Source organism: Oncorhynchus tshawytscha, linkage group LG11, assembly GCF_018296145.1.
Source record: "Oncorhynchus tshawytscha isolate Ot180627B linkage group LG11, Otsh_v2.0, whole genome shotgun sequence".
Taxonomy (NCBI): domain Eukaryota; kingdom Metazoa; phylum Chordata; class Actinopteri; order Salmoniformes; family Salmonidae; genus Oncorhynchus; species Oncorhynchus tshawytscha.
In genome coordinates, this window is record NC_056439.1 from 23,981,262 (window position 1) to 24,003,352 (window position 22,091).

Here is a 22,091-nt window from a genome sequence, read left to right on the forward strand (position 1 = left end):
TGTACCACGTTCATCTGTACAAACAATAGTACGCAAGTATAAACACCATGGGACCATGCAGCCGTCATACCGCTCAGGAAGGAGACAGCAAAGGACCTTGTGAAGATGCTGGAGGAAACGGGTACAAAAGTATCTATATCCACAGTAAAATGAGTCCTATGTCGACATAACCTGAAAGGCCGCTCAGCAAGGAGAAGGCCCTGCTCCAAAACCCGCCATAAAAAAGCTAGACTATGGTCTGCAACTGCACATGGGGACAGAGATCCTACTTTTTGGAGAAATGTCCTCTGGTTTGATGAAACAAAAATTGAACTGTTTGGCCATAATGACCATCGTTATGTTTGGAGGAAAAAGGGGAAGGCTTGCAAACCAAAGAACACCATCCCAACCGTGAAGCACGGGGGTGGCAGCATCATGTTGTGGGAGTGCTTTTCTGCAGGAGGGACTGGTGCACTTCACAAAATAGATGGCATCATGAGGTAGGGAAATTATGTGGATATATTGAAGCAACATCTCAAGACATCAGTCAGGAAGTTATATTTTGGTCGCAAATGGGTCTTCCAAATGGACAATGACTCCAAGCATACTTCCAAAGTTGTGGCAAAATGGCTTAAGGACAACAAAGTCAAGGTATTGGAGTGGCCATCACAAAGCCCTGACCTCAATCCTATAGAAAGTTTGTGGGCAGAACTGAAAAGGCGTGTGCGAGCAAGGAGGCCTACAAACCTGACTCAGTTACATCAGCTCTGTCAGGAGGAATGGGCCAAAATTCACCCAACTTATTGTGGGAAGCTTGTGGAGGGCTACCCAAAACATTTGACCCAAGTTTAAAAAATGTAAAGGCAAGTCTACCAAATACTAATTGAGTGTATGTAAACTTCTGACCCACTAGGAATGTGATGAAATAAAAGCTGAAATAAATCATTCTCTCTACTATTATTCTGACATTTCACATTCTTAAAATAAAGTGGTGATCCTAACTGACCTAAAAAAGGGAATTTTTACTTTGTTTTAATGTCAGGAATTGTGAAAAACTGATATTAATTGTATTTGGCTAAGGTGTATGTAAACTTCCGACTTCAACTGTATACACCTGTTCTGAAAGGCCCAGAGTCTGGAACACCACCACCAAACAGGTCAGGGACGAAGTTGTAGAGAAGCACAACATGCCTACATGGTAGGCATCTATTTTATCTCCAGGTTGTAAGGCAACAAAATAGGAAAAATGCCAAGCGGGGTGAATAATTTTGCAAGCCACTGTAATGCTTGTCTTTATACAAAATTTGCAGATCGAAAATGAACAAATTACACTCCTTATGTACATCTACAGTGGGGCAAAAAGGTATTTAGTCAGCCACCAATTGTGCAAGGTCTGCCACTTAAAAAGATGAGAGAGGCCTGTAATTTTCATCATAGGTACACTTCAACTATGACAGACAAAATGAGAAAAAAAATCCAGAAAATCACATTGTAGGATTTTTAATGAATTTATTTGCAAATTATGGTGGAAAATAAGTATTTGGTCAAAAACAAAAGTTTATCTCAATACTTTGTTATATACCCTTTGTTGGCAATGACAGATGTCAAACGTTTTCTGTAAGTCTTCAACTTTAACTGCTGTTATTGTGAAGTGGAAACGCCTTGGAGGCTCAGCGGCAAGTGTTAGGCAACACAAGCTCACAGAACAGGACAGCCGTGCTGAAGTGCTGAAGCGCATAGCGTGTAAAAATCATCTGTCCTCGGTTAAAACACTCACTACCATGTTCCAAACTGCCTCTGGAAGCAACGTCAGCACAATAACTGTTAGCGGGGAGCAGCCTCAAATATCTAAAGAATAAGCTACAAGCCAAACAAGCTTGTAACAATTGTACTTTAACTCTATCATACTCTTCTGATAGAGTCAAAAAATGCTCAACTATCTTTGCAATGTGTCTGTATCTATGTAATTATATATGTAGTAAAGGAAAACATAGGGACCACAATGGAAATAAGTCTCTGACTTTATTGTGCAATCCCTGTCACTTAAAAAAAATATTTTATTTATATAAACTCAGCAAAAAAAGAAACGTCTCTTTTTCAGGACCCTGTCTTTCAAAGATAATTTGTAAAAATCCAAATAACTTCACAGATCTTCATTGTAAAGGGTTTAAACACTGTTTCCCATGCTTCAATGAACCATGAACAATTAATGAACATGCACCTGTGGAATGGTCATTAAGACACTAACAGACACTGTTTTTATTTTTGTTGTTGTTGTGTGATTTGGATTAATCCCCTCTACCACACGGAACCCCACTAATCTACTGACGGAACGCAAGAGGTGGCTAACAACAGACCTCCATCCTATGCTAGCTTGCTACCGATGGCCTGGCTAGCTGTCTAAATCGCCGTGACCCCCAACCAACCTCTCCACTCACTGGACCCTTTTGATCACTCGACTAAGCATGCCTCTCCTTAATGTCAATATGTCTTGTCCATTGCTGTTCTGGTTAGTGTTTATTGGCTTATTTCACTGTAGAGCCTCTAGTCCTGCTCACTATACCTTATCCAACCTATTAGTTCCACCACCCACACATGCAATGACATCTCCTGGTTTCAATGATGTTTCTAGAGACAATATCTCTCTCTTCATCACTCAATACCTAGGTTTACCTCCACTGTATTCACATACTACCATACCTTTGTCTGTACATTATACCTTGATGCTATTTTACCGCCCCCAGAAACCTCCTTTTACTCTATGTTCCAGATGTTCTAGACGACCAATTCTCATAGCTTTTAGCCGTACCCTTATTCTACTCCTCCTATGTTTCTCTGGCGATGTAGAGGTGAATCCAGGCCCTGCAGTGCCTAGCTCCACTCCTATTCCCCAGGCGCTCTCTTTTGACGACTTCTGTAACCGTAATAGCCTTGGTTTCATGCATGTTAACATTAGAAGCCTCCTCCCTAAGTTTGTTCTATTCACTGCTTTAGCACACTCTGCCAACCCGGATGTTCTAGCTGTGTCTGAATCCTGGCTTAGGAAGACCACCAAAAATTCAGAAATTTGAATTCCAAACTACAACATTTTCAGACAAGATAGAACTGCCAAAGGGGCGGTGTTGCAATCTACTGCAAAGATAGCCTGCAGAGTTCTGTCCTACTATCCAGGTCTGTACCCAAACAATTTGAACTTCTACTTTTAAAAATCCACCTCTCTAAAAACAAGTCTCTCACCGTTGCCGCCTGCTATAGACCACCCTCTGCCCCCAGCTTTGCTCTGGACACCATATGTGAACTGATTGCCCCCCATCTATCTTCAGAGTTCGTGCTGCTAGGCGACCTAAACTGGAACATGCTTAACACCCCAGCCATCCTACAATCTAAACTTGATGCCCTCAATCTCACACAAATTATCAATGAACCTACCAGGTACCTCCCCAAAGCCTTAAATACGGGCACCCTCATAGATATCATCCTAACCAACTTCCCCTCTAAATACACCTCTGCTGTCTTCAACCAAGATCTCAGCGATCGCTGCCTCATTGCCTGCATCTGTAATGGGTCAGCGGTCAAACGACCTCCACTCATCACTGTAAAATGCTCCCTGAAACACTTCTGCGAGCAGGCCTTTCTAATCGACCTGGCCGGGGTATCCTGGAAGGATATTGATCTCATCCCGTCAGTAGAGGATGCCTGGATATTTTTTTTAAATGCCTTCCTAACCATCTTAAATAAACATGCCCCATTCAAGAAATTTAGAACCAGGAACAGATATAGCCCTTGGTTCTCCCCAGACCTGACTGCCCTTAACCAACACAAAAACATCCTATGGCGTTCTGCATTAGCATCGAACAGCCCCCGTGATATGCAGCTGTTCAGGGAAGCTAGAAACCATTATACACAGGCAGTTAGAAAAGCCAAGGCTAGCTTTTTCAAGCAGAAATTTGCTTCCTGCAACACTAACTCAAAAATGTTCTGGGACACTGTAAAGTCCATGGAGAATAAGAACACCTCCTCCCAGCTGCCCACTGCACTGAAGATAGGAAACACTGTCACCACTGATAAATCCACCATAATTGAGAATTTCAATAAGCATTTTTCTACGGCTGGCCATGCTTTCCACCTGGCTACTCCTACCCCGGTCAACAGCACTGCACCCCCAACAGCAACTCGCCGAAGCCTTCCCCATTTCTCCTTCTCCCAAATCCATTCAGCTGATGTTCTGAAAGAGCTGCAAAATCTGGACCCCTACAAATCAGCCGGGCTAGACAATCTGGACCCTTTCTTTCTAAAATTATCTGCCGAAATTGTTGCCACCCCTATTACTAGCTTGTTCAACCTCTCTTTCGTGTCGTCTGAGATTCCCAAAGATTGGAAAGCAGCTGCGGTCATCCCCCTCTTCAAAGGGGGGGACACTCTTGACCCAAACTGCTACAGACCTATATCTATCCTACCGTGCCTTTCTAAGGTCTTCGAAAGCCAAGTCAACAAACAGATTACCGATCATTTCGAATCTCACCATACCTTCTCTGCTATGCAATCTGGTTTCAGAGCTGGTCATGGGTGCACCTCAGCCACGCTCAAGGTCCTAAACGATATCTTAACCGCCATCGATAAGAAACATTACTGTGCAGCCGTATTCATTGATCTGGCCAAGGCTTTCGACTCTGTCAATCACCACATCCTCATCGGCAGACTCGACAGCCTTGGTTTCTCAAATGATTGCCTCGCCTGATTCACCAACTACTTCTCTGATAGAGTTCAGTGTGTCAAATCGGAGGGTCTGCTGTCCGGACCTCTGGCAGTCTCTATGGGGGTGCCACAGGGTTCAATTCTTGGACCGACTCTCTTCTCTGTATACATCAATGAGGTCGCTCTTGCTGCTGGTGAGTCTCTGATCCACCTCTACGCAGACGACACCATTCTGTATACTTCCGGCCCTTCTTTGGACACTGTGTTAACAACCCTCCAGGCAAGTTTCAATGCCATACAACTCTCCTTCCGTGGCCTCCCATTGCTCTTAAATACAAGTAAAACTAAATGCATGCTCTTCAACCGATCGCTACCTGCACCTACCCGCCTGTCCAACATCACTACTCTGGACGGCTCTGACTTAGAATACGTGGACAACTACAAATACTTAGGTGTCTGGTTAGACTGTAAACTCTCCTTCCAGACCCAGATCAAACATCTCCAATCCAAAGTTAAATCTAGAATTGGCTTCCTATTTCGCAACAAAGCATCCTTCACTCATGCTGCCAAACATACCCTTGTAAAACTGACCATCCTACCAATCCTCGACTTTGGCGATGTCATTTACAAAATAGCCTCCAATACCCTACTCAACAAATTGGATGCAGTCTATCACAGTGCAATCCGTTTTGTCACCAAAGCCCCATATACTACCCACCATTGCGACCTGTACGCTCTCGTTGGCTGGCCCTCGCTTCATACTCGTCGCCAAACCCACTGGCTCCATGTCATCTACAAGACCCTGCTAGGTAAAGTCCCCCCTTATCTCAGCTCGCTGGTTACCATAGCATCTCCCACCTGTAGCACACGCTCCAGCAGGTATATCTCTCTAGTCACCCCCAAAACCAATTCTTTCTTTGGCCGCCTCTCCTTCCAGTTCTCTGCTGCCAATGACTGGAACGAACTACAAAAATCTCTGAAACTGGAAACACGTATCTCCCTCACTAGCTTTAAGCACCAACTGTCAGAGCAGCTCACAGATTACTGCACCTGTACATAGCCCACCTATAATTTAGCCCAAACAACTACCTCTTTCCCAACTGTATTTAATTTTAATTTATTTATTTATTTTGCTCCTTTGCACCCCATTATTTTTATTTCTACTTTGCACATTCTTCCATTGCAAAACTACCATTTCAGTGTTTTACTTGCTATATTGTATTTACTTTGCCACCATGGCCTTTTTTGCCTTTACCTCCCTTCTCACCTCATTTGCTCACATTGTATATAGACTTGTTTATACTGTATTATTGACTGTATGTTTGTTTTACTCCATGTGTAACTCTGTGTCGTTGTATCTGTCGAACTGCTTTGCTTTATCTTGGCCAGGTCGCAATTGTAAATGAGAACTTGTTCTCAACTTGCCTACCTGGTTAAATAAAGGTAAAATAAATAAAAAATATAAAAAATAACAGCTTACAGACGGTAGGCAATTAAGGTTACAGTTATGAAAACTTAGGACACTAAAGAGGCCTTTCTACTGACTCTGAAATACACCAAAAAGAAAGATGCCCAGGGTCCCTGCTCATCTGCGTGAATGTGCCTTAGGCATGCTGCAAGGAGGAATGAGGACTGCAGATGTGGCCAGGGCAATAAATCGCAATGTCCGTACTGTGGGACGCCTAAGACAGTGCTACAGGGAGACAGGACGGACAGCTGATCGTCCTCGCAGTGGCAGACCACGTGTAACAACACCTGCACAGGATCGGTACATCCGAACAATACACCTGCGGGATGATCCAGTGCACGAAGCCTCCAGTGATGATCCATGGCAGAAAGCCTCCAGTGATGATCCATGGCCCGGAGCCTGCAGGGAGGATCCATGGCACGGAGCCTTCAGCTTTGATCCGCGGTCTGGAGCCTCCAGCGACGGTCCCCGGTCCGGAGCCTCCAGCGACGGTTTCCGGTCCCCCCACCAAAGTGGGGGGAGCCAGAGGTGGAGCTGGGTCTGCATCGGAGCCGCCACCAAAGTGATGCTTTATTTCTATGTTTTCTGTTTCTATGTTTTTGGCCGGGTATGGTTCTCAATCAGGGACAGCTGTCTATATTTGTCTCTGATTGGGAATCATACTTAGCCAGCCATTTTTTCTCCTGAATTTATTTAGGCTGGGGTGGAAGAGGTGGAATACTTAGGGACAGATCTAAATTAACTGGTGGGAGTGGCTGGTGCGACTCAATGTGTCATATAAAATGCACCACCTGTCACGAACGTTGTCAGGGAAATGACAGGACCAAGGAGCAGCGTGGTGAGCGTACATTTCTTTTTATTATGATTGTCACCAACAAAAACAAGAAACAACAAAACTAGCGTGAAGCTTACTAGGGCTATACAGGCCACTAACAATGTCAACTACCCACAACTAAGGTGGAAAGCTTCACGCTAGTTTTGTTGTTTCTTGTTTCTACGTTTCATGGACTCACTCTGTGTGCAATAATAGTGCTTAAAATTATTATTGAATGAGTGCCTCATCTCTGTACCACACACATAAAATTATCTGTAAGGTCACTCTATTGAGTAGTGAATTTTAAGCACAGATTCAACCACAAAGACCTCTCATAGTAGGGCCCCAATTGGTAGATGTGTAAAAAAAAACAAGCAGATGCTGAATATCCCTTTGAACATGGTGAAGTTATTAATTAGGCTTTTGATGGTGTATCAATACACCCAGTCACTACAAAGATGGACGTTCTTCCTAACTCAGTTGCCTGAGAGAAATGAAACTACTCAGGGATTGTGCCTGGAAAACTTACGGAGCTGGGGCTTGTGCGGGATATCCTACGAGCAAGAGAGCCTGTCTTGACGACGGGGTGGAATTGGAAAAGGCAGGATGTATAAACCTATAACCGGGCCCTTTATCTGTAAGAAAGGAATAGTAAAATTGTTTAATTAATTATAGCATGTTTTAAAATGTATGTACTAAAAATGTAGAATTAAATAAATGTTTTTAAAATTGTATCTCACCCTTTAACGAAAGGAATATGTCTTTTCGCTCTATCACCAAGCATGACCCGGAGAAAAAAGGCTTTCCAGAAAGACGTGTGCGTGCGCATGCGGGCATGTATGTGTGTTTCAAAACAAAGGGTTTTCGGTCTCTTTAATTGGGCGTTTGAAACTAACTTGGGCACTAGCGTGCACAGAATCCTCTCTATTCAGAATGTATTTCCCCAGAGGATGTGTGGGGGGCGCATACGTCAAACAGAAGGTGTTTTATCCGCGAGGTTGTAGGAAATCAAAAGGCAATACAGCCTTTTCACACACACAGGGCTGTGTGTGTGAATGATGATCTATCATTTAAGTGTGTAATATTCCTCTCTCTCAATGTATACCCTTTCACTCAATGTATACCATAGTAACAAATATTATTTAACAACGTTTCAACATTCGGTATTGCAACATGTATGAAAGACAATGACATACAATTTTAGGCAATTATCAATATAATGTACTCCATAGTGTGCAGCTGTGATAACTAGGTAATATATTCTCTCTCTCTCTCAGGCTATGAAAAAGACAAAAGACAGGACATTGACTCATGAGTGTTGAACTTATGCCCACTCTACAGCCACCCTGGTTATTATATGACCCTGAGGGTCATCTATGAACGTTGGAACATCTTGAAAAAACAATAAGGGGCACATGTACTCTTAAATGTCCACTCAGAGCATAATTAGGTGGGGTGGAAATGTACAACGGATCTCATCCCATAAAATAAAGAAATAGCCATAGCCAGATCTCGCTGCTTTCTCTTCAGTACCCCGTCTAATCCAGAAGATCTGTGCGTCCAGGAATCCACGTAGGTCCAACAAATCGGGTACCTTTCATAGGAACACCATAGTACCCTCCAAGCTCATCATCAAGCTCGAGGCCCGGGGTCTGAACCACACACTGTGCAACTGGGGTCCTGGATTCCTGATGGGTCGCCCCCAGGTGGTGAAGGTAGGAAACAACACCTCCCCTTCGCTGATCCTCAACACTGGAGCCGCTCAGGGGTACGTGCTCAGTCCCCTCCTGTACTCCCTGTTCACCGATGACTGCATAGCCAGGCACAACAACACCACCATTAAGTTTGCAGACAACACAACAGTGGTAGGCCTGATCACCAACAACGATGAGACAGTCTATAGGGAGGTCAGAGACCTGGCCGGGTGGTGCCAGAATAACAACCTATCCCTCAATGTAACCAACACTAAGGAGATGATTGTGGACAACAGGAAAAGGAGGACCGAGCACGCCCCCATTCTCATCGATGGGGCTGTAGTGGAGCAGGTTGAGTGCTTCAAGTTCCTTGGTGTCCGCATCAACAACAAACTAGAATGGTCCAAACACACCAAGACAGTCGTGAAGAGGGCACTACAAAGCCTATTCCCCCTCAGGAAACTAAAAAGATTTGACATGGGTCCTCAGATCCTCAAAAGGTTCTACAGCTGCAACATGGAGAGCATCCTGACTGGTTGCATCACTGCCTGGTACGGCAATTGCTCGGCCTCCGACCGCAAGGCACTACAGAGGGTAGTGCGTACGGCCCAGTACATCACTAGGGCTAAGCTGTCTGCCATCCAGGACCACTACACCAGGCGGAGGAAGGCCCTAAAAATTGTCAAAAACCCCGGCCACCCCAGTCATAGACTGTTCTCTCTACTACCGCATGGCAAGCGGTACCAGAGTGCCAAGTCTAGGACCCAAAGGCTTCTCAACAGTTTTTACCCCGAAGCCATAAGACTCCTGAACAGATAATCAATGGCTACCCGGACTATTTGCATTTCCCCCCCAACCCCTCTTTTACACTGTTGCTACTCTCTGTTTATCATATATGCATAGTCACTTTAACTATACATTCATGGACATACTACCTCAATTGGCCCGACCAACTGGTTCCTGTATGTAGCCTCGCTACTGTTATAGCCTCGCTACTGTATATAGCCTCGCTACTGTTATTTTTCACTGTCTTTTTACTGATGTTTTTATTTCTTTACTTACCTATTGTTCACCTAATACCTTTTTTGACTTTTGATTAGAGCCTCTAAGTAAGCATTTCACTGTAAGGTCTACACCTGTTGTGTTTGGCGCACGTGACAAATAAACTTTGATTTGATTTTTTGGGAGAGTTGCGTCACGCCCTGATCTCTTTCACCTGTCTTTGTTCTTGTCTCCACCCCCCTCCAGGTGTCACCCATCTTCCCAATTATCCCCTGTGTACTTATACCTGTGTTTTCTGTTTGTCTGTTGCCAGTTTGTCAAGCTTACCAGTGTTTGTTCTGTCAGCTCCTGGTTTTTCCCAGCCTCTCTTTCTCACCCTCCTGGTTTTTGACCCTTGCTTGTCCTGAACCTGACCACTCTGCCTGACCCTGATTCTGCCTGCCGTCCTGTACCTTTGCCCCATCTGGATTTTTGGCCTCTGCCTGACCTGAGCCTGGCTGCCGTCCTGTTGCTGTAGTAAACGTTGTTACTTCAACACGGTCGGCATCTGGGTCTGACCTTATCCTGATAAGTTGTCTATCTGAAGAGGACCTTGCTTTTACATGCTCTTCTGTTATTTATTGAGCTGTCCATGCAGATTGACCATATTCCTTTCAAACAGGTCTGCAATAACTATGAGAAACGGAGTGCAAACTATGTAAGAAACTATTCTCACTATTCTACATGCCATTCTCTTTATGATCAGTACATCTAAACTATGAGATAAAAGCTCTGAGAAAAGTTTTCAACATAATTATTTTGCCTTTTCAAACTTTATATTTTTAACTAAGTCAGATGGTTAATGCTGTCCATAGTGAAATAATTTACTTTGATACTACACAAACCTCATGATGGAGATTATAGCCTAATATGATCAAATGGACCATATTACTTACATATTATTTTCATGGAGTTGTTTGATCTTTCTCCATTTCTCTGTTCTCAATTTTATGTTTAGGGATCAATGTAATGTGCTCCTCAAGTCTAAGTTTGGATTTTTCTAACCTGAAAATGAAACAGACAGAGAAACAAACATAAAATATAAGTAAATATGACTGTTAGCCAAAGTAACGGGAAAGCAGAGTTGCAGGGTGACTCGTCTTGAGACACTGAGGTGTTCAATCCATGACGTCTCCCTCCTCATTCCACTGAGCTTTGAAGCTGTCAGACAGCTTAGCAATAGACTCCAGGTGGATGGCGTTCACTATCTGGCCCTCCTTCATCTCACCATCTACCTGCACACATAACAGAAGAGCCCATCTACACAACGCCTTATCTACTAATGCATGAGAATCCTGACTAGAACCAAAACATTTGATCATATTACTCCAGTGCTAGCCTCCCTACACTGGCTTCCTGTCAAGGCAAGGGCTGATTTCAAGGTTTTATTGCTCACCTACAAAGCATTACATGGGCTTGCTCCTACCTATCTCTCTGATTTGGTCCTGCCGTACATACCTACACGTACGCTACGGTCCCTAGAATTTCTAAGCAAACAGCTGGAGGCAGGGCATTCTCCTATGAGCTCCTTTTTTATGGAATGGTCTGCCTGCCCATGTGAGGGACGCAAACTCGGTCTCAACCTTTAAGTCTTTACTGAAGACTCATCTCTTCAGTGGGTCATATGATTGAGTGTAGTCTGGCCCAGGAGTGTGAAGGTGAACGGAAAGGCTCTGGAGCAACGAACCGCCCTTGTTGTCTCTGCCTGGACGGTTCCCCTCTTTCCACTGGGATTCTCTGCCTCTAACCCTATTACAGGGGCTGAGTCACTGGCTTACTGGTGCTCTTTCATGTCGTCCCTAGGAGGGGTGCGTCACTTGAGTGGGTTGAGTCACTGATGTGATCTTCCTGTCTGGGTTGGCGCCCCCAAATTGGGTTGTGCCGTGGCGGAGATCTTTGTGGGCTATACTCAGCCTTGTCTCAGGATGGTAAGTTGGTGGTTGAAGAAATCCCTCTCGTGGTGTGGGGGCTGTGCTTTGCCAAAGTGGGTGGGGTTATATCCTTCCTGTTTGGCCCTGTTCAGGGGTATCATCGGATGGGGCCACAGTGTCTCCTGACCCCTCCTGTATCAGCCTCCAACAGCTAGGGTCAGTTTGTTATATCTGGAGTACTTATCCTGTCTTATCCAGTGTCCTGTGTGAATTTAAGTATGCTCTCTCTGATTCTCTCTTTCTCTCTTTCTTTCTCTCTCTCTCTCGGAGGACCTGGGCCCTAGGACCATGCCTGAGGACTACCTGGCATGATGACTCCTTGCTGTCCCCAGTCGCTGCTCCAGTTTCAACTGTTCTGCCTGTGATTATTATTATTTGAACATGCTGGTCATTTATGAACATTTGAACATCTTGGCCGTGTTCTGTTATAATCTCCACCCGGCACAGCCAGAAAAGGACTGGCCACCCCTCATAGCCTGGTTCCTCTCTAGGTTTCTTCCTGGGTTTTGGCCTTTCTAGGGAGTTTTTCCTAGCCACTGTTCTTCTACACCTGCATTGCTTGCTGTTTGGGGTTTTAGGCTGGGTTTCTGTATAGCACTTTGAGATATCAGCTGATGTACAAAGGGCTATATAAATACATTTGATTTGATGAGAATTCTCTACAAACAATAGAGGCTCCCCCACTTGACCCCACATACAGGCACATACCCTGTTGGGTGGTGGTATATACATTTTTTTGTATAAAGTTTTTGTCATTGTTGTTCTGAACTCACTTCCCGCAAGTTTCTGTGACATCGTCAAGTTCACCCCCCCCCCCCACCTGACCCCGTCGGTTGGTTGCGCCTGTTGGCCAATATGGATGACAATACCCTTAAAGCTGACAGTCTGCACTATAACCTCACAGTCATTGTATTTTTTCAAATCCAAAGTTCTGGCGTACAGAGCGAAAACAACAACAAATTGTCATTGACCTTTATCAGTGTTTAGCCATTGCTTCCAAGTTTTAGCAGCGTAGCACGACACACCTGACCACTGGGTTGGCATGGTAACTAACAGGCACGAGATTAAATAGTCGAACTTGCACTCAAAGGTGGTGCATTTGGAATGGGATGTAGCCCAAAGGCCGGCAGATGGCTATACTGAGTTGTTCCATCTTAAAGAGAATGCATGCAGCAGTCTATACACTCGTATCCCCCGTGGACCATTTTGTACATAAAACATTTTCCACTCAGGCCGCTTCGTCGACTTCCTCCTTAACTGGCTTTAATGGTGAGAAGGCAGGGGGAAATGGGGAAAGTATGCGTACTTTTGTTATGAAACACCATTTTCCACCATCATGCTACAGTGGCTAATGCCTACAGGAATTCTAGTCCCGGATGTTGCATATCGCGTTCAGCCAACCAAGGTTGCAGCAGTCTATTGTTTAATCCTGGCTGAATCACGGGGCACAACATCAACAAGTAGCATTAGGACTAGTAGCAGAAGTCCCCTCCCCACACACAACTTTTTTTGGGGGGGGAAAATGGCTAACTTCCTGCAATTTTACACAATTTACAATATATATATATATATATATATATATATATAAATATAAAAAACCTTTTGTTTAACCAGGAAGGGCTCATTGAGATTTGAAATCTCTTTTTAAAGAGTGTCCTGGCCAAGATAGACAGCACCAAGTCATTACAAAAATGACAGACAAACAACATAAAAAACTACAGAATTCACAAGAGTATAACAAAATCAAAAACAGCTAATTAAAAACATTGACAGGTCAGGGAATCAGTCTCAAGATCATTCATCAGTGATTTAAAAATACCAATCGGGACAAGTTCTTCCAGTTTAAAAGTATTTTGTAAGGCGTTCCAAGACGATGGCGCAGAGTACATTAAATGGGGCAAAGAGATTTAAAAAAAATTCTTATAGCTAATCCCATACTGTTCTACACATTTTGCCATGCAGCTGAGAAACAATGTTGCTGTTTTAAAGCACATTCCCTGTAATTTTCTACACATAAAACAGAAACATGGGGCATTGAGAAAAATGTTGTTTTATAGCTAATCTCATGCTATTCTACACATTTTGCCATGAGGCTGAGGGAAAATGTTGCTGTTTTAAAGCTGGTATGCCAGTGAAATAACATGGATATCACTCTAACATTTTGAAACTATTGTAGGCATTATACTGTATATGGCACGTTCCGATTATTATTATTTTTTTACAATCCAGAATAACATTATCCACCATCATTTACATAAAATTCCTTTAGAATGGTTGATGATATACAGAGCAAGTATTCAGACTCCTTGACTTTTTCCACATTTTGTTATGTTACAGCCTTATTCTAAAATGTATTCAATAGTATTTTCCCTCAGCAATCTAAACACAATACCCCATAATGACAAATCAAAAACTGTTTTTTAGAAATGTTTGCTAATTTATTAAAAATGAAACTGAAATATCACATTTACAGAAGTATTCAGACCATCACTCAGTACTTCGTTGAATTACCTTTGGCAGTGATTACTTCTTTGGTATGACGCTACAAGCTTGGCACACGTGTATTTGGGGAGTTTCTCCTATTCTTCTCTGCAGATCCTCTCAAGCTCTGTGAGGTTGGATGGGGAGCGTTGCTGCATAGCTATTTTCAGGTTTCTCCATAGATGTTCGATCGGGTTCAAGTGCAGGCTCTGGCTTGGCCACTCAAGGACATTCAGAGATTTGTCCCGAAGCCACTCCTGCGTTGCCTTGGCTGTGTGCTTAGGGTCGTTGTCCTGTTGGAAGGTGAACCTTTGCCCCAGTCTGAGGTCCTGAGCGCTCCGGAGCAGATGTCCATCAAGGATCTCTCTGTACTTTGCTCCGTTCATCTTTGCCTCAATCCTCACTAGTATCCCAGTCACCACCGTGCTTCACTGTAGGGATAGTGCCAGGTTTCCTCCAGACAAAATGCTTGGCATACAGGCCAAGAATTCAATATTGGTTTCATCAGATCAGAGGATTTTGTTTCTCATGGTTTGAGAGTCTTTAGGTGCCTTTTGGCAAACTCCAAGCGGGCTGTCATGTGCCTTTTACTGAGGAGTGGCTTCCATCTGTCTACTCTACCATAAATGCCTGATTGGTGGAGTGCTGTAAAGATGTTGTCCTTTTGGAAGGTTCTGCCATCTCTACAGAGGAACTCTAGAGCTCTGTCAGAGTGACCATCAGGTTCTCGGTCACCTCCCTGACCAAGGCCCTTCTCCCTGATTGCTCAGTTTGGCTGGGCGGCCAGCTTTAGGAAGAATCTTGGTGGTTCCAAGATTCTTCTATTTTAGAATGATGGAATGATGGAGGCCGCTGTGTTCTTGGGGACCTTTAATGCTGCAGAAATGTTGTGATACCCTTCCCCAGATCTGTGCCTCGAAACAATCCTGTCTCGGAGCTCTATAGACAATTCTTTCAACCTCGTGGCTTTGGTTTTTGCTCTGACATGCACTATCAACTGTGGGACCTTATATAGACAGGTGTGTGCCTTTCCAAATCATGTCCAATCAATTGCATTTACCACAGGTGGACTCCAATCAAGTTGTTGAAACATCTCAAGGATGATCCATGAAAACATAATGCACCTGAGCTCAATTTCAAGTGTCATAGCAAAGAGACTGAATACTATGTAAAATAAGGTATTTGTTTTTTGTTTTTTTAAATAAATTTGCTAAAATTTCTAAAAACATGTTTTCGGTTTGTCATTATGGGGTATTGTGTGTAGATGGCTGAGTTTTTTTTTTCTTAATTTAATCAATTTTAGAATAAGGTTGTAATGTAACAAAATGTAGAAAGAGTATATGGGTCTGAATACTTTTCGAAGGCTCTGTACACTAGATGGCAGTGTAGGACCAGACATAGACCAATGCCCAGAACAAGACTGTGCAGTTTCCACCAGACGTGATGCCCACTGCAGTCTGGAATGCATAGGTATTTATATTTTTTTTTATATATTTCTGCTTATAGAAATGATCACCTGTCATCTATGGCAATGTACATGTCATGGTCGTTGGAAACATGTGACACGCATCAAGACAGGTTCTATATGTCAGTAGTTCTCAAGAGTGGCTTTAAAGTTTCAAGTTTTATTAGTCGTATGTACAGGACACTCATGGTATACATCGTCCAACGAAATGCTTGCTTGCAGGATCCTTCTCAACAATGCAACAACAATAAGAAATAAAATATAATATATAAGAACATGAACATAAAGTAAATGTCTTAGTAGAATAGAATAAAGATTTTTAGCATAGGTATAATATAGGAATGCACGATTTATAGTCCAATATTTACACAAGCCTGTGCGTTTTTCCATTGTGCCCACTGACCTCAAAGTGTCCATGTGCTGGCAATATGTTGGCATGCCCTTGACCAACCCTATCCCGTTCTCATGTCATTGAACCCTATCTTGTCCTTTCACCTGTGCTTTCACCTAGATGGTGTTTTGTTGTAGCTTACATGAGAATAGACCGTCCAGATATCTATGTCTAGCAGCAGCAGCAATGCTCCTATTATAATTCCATACATCTTTTTACAAGAAGGGGGCACTGTGGATCTGTCTGTATCACTAGGACCGATGGCTCTGATCCACAATGTTTGAGAGGAAATTAGATGGATTTGAGCTGCATTACATTTTTTGGCATTGATCCCCCCTCCCACCCCCATCAGCAATGGCCTATATTAGCCAATGACAGTGGAGAGCAGCTTCCTCAATGTCCTCTGTCCTAACAGCAATCTTAAGTTATGAGTCTATAACCTTGGAAAGGAGTGTCAGCAAACTGCAGTGCAAACCTGGGCGAATCACCGGCCTCCCAAAACGAACAGCTATGGTAGGGTGTGGTCGGCTGACAATACTTTAGGTCTCAGGGCAGGTGACGTCACTGTATGATGCCAACATGCGTTCACTAGCTATTGTATTTAATTCACATCAGCTAAGATCACCCCCTTTTGACTTCCTGCAACCCCTGAAAACCTCATACAAGATGCACATTATTGCTATTGTGCTTTCAGTTTTCTTACAGAGCAAATGTTATACCACACATACAGTACAACGCAACGGCATAATAGTTCTGTGGAATATTACTCATGCTACCAAATTGAATGTATACCACTGGCACTGACCTTCAGATGACTATTTATTTATCTACAGAGGGTAATTAGCCTTTTAAAGTAGTGATAAAATAGGCCAGCAGCCATAGAGACTCCCCACAAGGGACCTTGGCTAAGCACCATACACCAGCATAGTAGAGCGAGACCGAGAGGGATGGTTATCTTCTAGTTGAGGTTGTGAAGGAGTTATCTCCCGGACTCTTATACTTCACAGTTCTCTCTGAGGGCAAAGACATTCTCACAGACATATTTTCTCAGGGATCACTGTAGGCTAAGCACAGCTCGCTAAAACAGACCGAGACCCCAAATCATAGCTCTTATAAAAAAGTGGCGAGGGTGAGATGGAGACCTGAGAGAAATAGATGTCAGGATGATGTGTCAAACCAAAACCTATGATTTTATACAGAAGAACTATACAATCTTGCTCGCTGTGTGTGTGTGTGCAGGTGTGTGTTGATGTGTTTGTCTGTGTGTATGTTCTTCCCCTGTGCACACTGACTCCCAGCCTGATCGCCTGAAATTACAGTAGTCGTTTAGAAGAGAAGCTACTTCTGTCACTGGCCCCTGTGTTCCTCTGACTCCTCACTGTGATGAAAAGACGGGCAGTATTTTCCTCCTTTGTTTACAGGAACTGGGATACAAGCCGCCACTTAGGTCTTGAGGGCTGGGTGTATCTGGTGTCAAACATAGCATGGCTGTAGGTTAAGGGCAGGCAACTAGATTTAGCCACGGACCCATTTATGTCAAAGCACATGGTTGGGGGCCCGAAGCATAATTGTAATCATTTGTACACTGCAAATTGACCACAACTAAGCCCCAAAATAGATAATTTCATACCTTGATTACAATGAGACAGGACCACGTCGCTTTTTTTTAATGTAATCATTTTCATAGGAATATTTGACTAACAGATTTCCTAAATGAAAGTCATGTTCAGCTGAATTCCTGTCATTTTTTGACCCAAAACTAAAATCTCCACCCACCCCAACAAAATGTTAGTATTTGGGCCTAAAAAGCTTTTGAGGGGCAAAAATGTTTTGCTTGAGGGCCGATTTTGACCCGCGGGCCGGGCCACCTGTTGCCAACCCCTGATTTAGGTATTCTGTTTCGTGTGTGTGTGCGTGTGTTATGGGGCTTGATCATTGTAATGAAACAGGTGGAAGGATGTTTAAGCACATGGCAGGCAGGTCCTAGGATCACTCAGGTGTTCTGTTACAACCCATGTGCATAATTGATCTCTAAATCAAGGTCAAGTACAACAGGCCAGGGGTTAAGTATAAGATCCTTATTCACTATCTACTCAATGTCAAACAGCTCCAGTGTTGCCTGTACTGTAGTTAGCTATGTCATTTCAACATGAAGTTGTTCAATGTCTCCTTGAATATCACTTATGAAGATGACGTGTAAAATAAACCTTTTTGAGTAGAATATTGGACAGAATGAGCCAGGAAAGGACCTGTGAGGATGTACAATCAGTAGCGGTGCGTCTGTAAAATCACTGGGGAAGCCCCCCCCCCTTATTAAAACCTATGTGTTGTGATTATTGTGTTGTTTGCTCTATAAACTGTCAATTCAGATGCCTTGCGACCGTGATATATAGGCCTAAAAATGCAGAGACAAAAGGAAGACAGTGGCCGAATAAATTCAACCACAACGTTTTTTCACAACTGGATAGCAACCTCTGTCCAGTGAAGTCCTCAAAGCATATTGCATGTACAGTAACAGACCATTACATGACCTACAGCTTGGTCAAGCAAGTTAATGTTTCCGACATTTGCGGACCAGTAAAAAACGATTGATTTAGAACCACAGAGAGTTACCTCAAGTCGCAAAGAAAACAGGAGCTGTAACCACTATTACAGCACCATTTCAACTTCAACATCATCAAATCACCTCTGCTTAGTCTAGTACAGAGACAACTAAAAGATACCAAAAACAATTTAGCCCAATCAATGTAAGCTAAATATGTAGCTGTCCATGGTTCTGGTTTATGTGTGGCATGTGCGTGTGTGTGTGTGTGTGTGTGTGCGTGTGTGTGTGTGTGTGTGCATGTGTGTTGTGCAAGTAGGAAACATTTTGACTCACCCTACTTGTAGAGAAATACCATCCTCCTCTCCTTCATGTTGACATATGGTCTACCGCTATGTCATACAGTTCCCACTTAAATGTTTTGTTGTCTTAGGCTACCTGGCTAGAATTCTTGCCCGCTAGCCTAACTTCCATTAATGGGCAACGTTAACCAGTTAACATTGGCCTTCTACATCTAGCTACATATTGAACTTCCATCTTCTTAGGCCATGTGCACAACAATGTATGAATTAATCGTTGGATCATAATTGCCATTATAATCATTGGCAAGTACAGAGATTGAAGGAAAACCACAAGTCCAAATCCCTATCTCCATTCATGGCTAATTTAGGAAAGGGTCATTTTAGCTCACTAGCTTGCTAGCCACTGTAGGACAACGAGATGCAACAATTCCAAGTTTTTCTGTCAATGACTTGTATGCTCTCAATGGGATTTGATAGGAGTGATGCCAAAATCCAAGCTGGCTTCCCTTAACACTTCCTTTTGGTGCTCCAGGGCCATTCACAGTTGAGCTTGCTCAGTTTAACTTAATGCAGATTGGCTAATTTGTTACACTTTTTTTCATCAAGGGAGGCCAAATGCTTGCTGGCTTCCCTTGCCTTCAGTGCTATGAGCGGCAACAATGGCATACTCACAGCATCATACAGATGGCTTATGGGTAGAGACAGAGGGGCGCTGTTTCACTCGCCTGGATGCTGTCTCCTGTGAGATACATTCTGCCTCTTGCAATTTGAAGAACAATTATGAAACACTGAGAGAAGAAAGGTACATTCTTTTATGTTTCTAAAAACAATATATATATTTTTTTACATACACCACTGTGTACAATGTGTCAGTATTGTAAGGTTGAGAGTCTCTCTTGCTGGTGTTAACAACTCCCACATTGTAGCTTTCAAAATGGTCATGCTGCTACTGTTATGCAACTGACTTTGAGTAAAGGCTTGAAGTTGGTATTGTAAACTGTATAACTTTGTGAGAGAACATTTCTACAGCCTTGTAATTCACATCTGAGGGAATATAACCCTTTACTGTGCTGACATCAAGGCCCAAGTCATATTATGATCTACTGTGGACTCATTTATAACCGCTGCGTACATTTCACACAAACTTTCTGCGTGCGCCATTTCTGAAAAATACAAACGCATGTTTCCCGTTGTAAATCAGACCTGTCATAAAACTGTGCGCGTTTGAACGAGCATTAAAACTCCACCTGTAAAACGCCTCCATTCCTCTTTTATGGAGACAGTAGCGCACTTAATTTGCTGTATAATTTGGAACTATTGGCATTATGCCACGGCGTAATACGAGTTGTTGTTCAATATTCAGTTTATCAATAGATCATTGGGTTTATATGTCCTGCCTTGGTATAGGCTCTAAGATTAAATAGCCAATGATGTCGCGCTCTTATCGAACAGCAATAATGTAGCCTACCCATACTGTCGAATATTTTAATGGTCTATTTACTGTGTTGGCAGAATATTTTAATCTTTAGCAGTAATTTATACTGTATCTGGAAAAGGACTGTGGCAGTTTTGGAACGAGAAAGAAATGGCAAATTGTCATGGACCTGTCAGCAGAACGTTTGAATTCAACAATGTTTTATGACTTTTTCACCAACCTAAAGATGATGACCTTCCCACGAGTTCTGAAACGTAGGGCAGGCTACTGTTTAAAATATATATATATTGTACAGTACTACTGATATTCATTACTGCATTGTTGGGAAAGAGCAAGCAATAAATACATGTCACTGTAGCATAGTTGTTCACATGACAATACAAACCTTAAACTTGATACATACATATAGGCTATCTATTTACTAGGCTACTAGGTCCAATTAAACGAGAGATGCGCATTAGTGATGGGCATTCGGCTCTTTTCAGTGAGCCGGCTCGTTCGGCTCAGCTCACCAAAGAGCCAGCTCTTTTGGCTCCCAAACGGCTCTAAAAAAATATATGTTTTGTATTTTTTCAAGTCAAATAGTTTGCGATAGTTTTACTATGATTGGTGTTAAATGAATTCTAATTAAATTATTAAATGAAATCATACTCTACCTTAACCATAATGTATTTGCAAATGCATTGGTTTGCTATGAAAAATAATGCTAATAAACATTTGCATTTTAAGTATAACTTTTTAATGCATATAAACAAAGTGCATATAAATCTGCAGCATCCCACTTAAAATATTAAACCGGTCCCTCTTTTCTCTCTCTTCTTTATTGCCATGTTATAACCAGCAGCACACAGCAATGCTGACCATGTTTAGCTTTTATGAGAGATTTGCATTCAGAAATGCAAACTGCCTCACTTTCGAGGGGCTGATGCAGTTTCTTCTCTCAGTAATTATTTGTCCCGTTTTCAGGAACGGATGTGGGAACGATGTGGCCGCTATGCAGTCTCCCTTTCATGACTTTAGTAAGCCATGGGTAGACAAAGGCCTTGGTCTTCCTACAGCTCAGAGGATCTGCAGATCTTTGGAGGATCGGCTCCTCCAAATACGATCGGACCTGGTACTGCTGGTGCTTCTGCCCCATCTGTTCCCTCTTCTTCCTTTTGCCCTAATGCCTGAGCCAGCTGACTGCTGGGGCTGTCCCTCCCTGCTGAAGAGGTTATTCTTTGAAGAGCCTCATCATTCACTCTGGCATCACTGAAGGTTGACTTCTTAAACATTGGGTCCTGTGCAGCGGTTTATGATAACACGTGATTATATTCAATTATGTGGAACTTTCTGTCCATCAACTCTGTCACATATCTCCCATTTGCCCAAAATACCTCTACTTGCCATCTCGCAATACAATCTTTCAACCACTAGCAGATGTGCGTACTCATGGTCTAAAGTTTGCGGGGAGGTGAGCACATCTCACGTGAAGTTCCATTTTTATAAATGCCAACTTTTGTGTGGAAACTGGCGCATGCACATTTTGGGGGTATATTTTGTAAATACTCACGGTTTATAAATTAGGCATCTGGAGAGGAACCAAAGATAATATAACTCACAAAAACATAATACATTCTGTATTCCACAACATTTGGCACCTTTACTTTCTGTCTATATGTCTAACAGCACAGTTCGATGTACTCTACTCTGGATGTGCACGTATTGCACCAATGACCCCGGGCCAACGCCAGAACGAATCAGTTGGAAGGGCATTTGATTTCTATAGGCGGTCCCATTTTTTCACATGCCCTTGCATGAAGACCATAGGCAACTCATGAGTTTCATGTCCGGGGAAGCTTACAATTTATCCT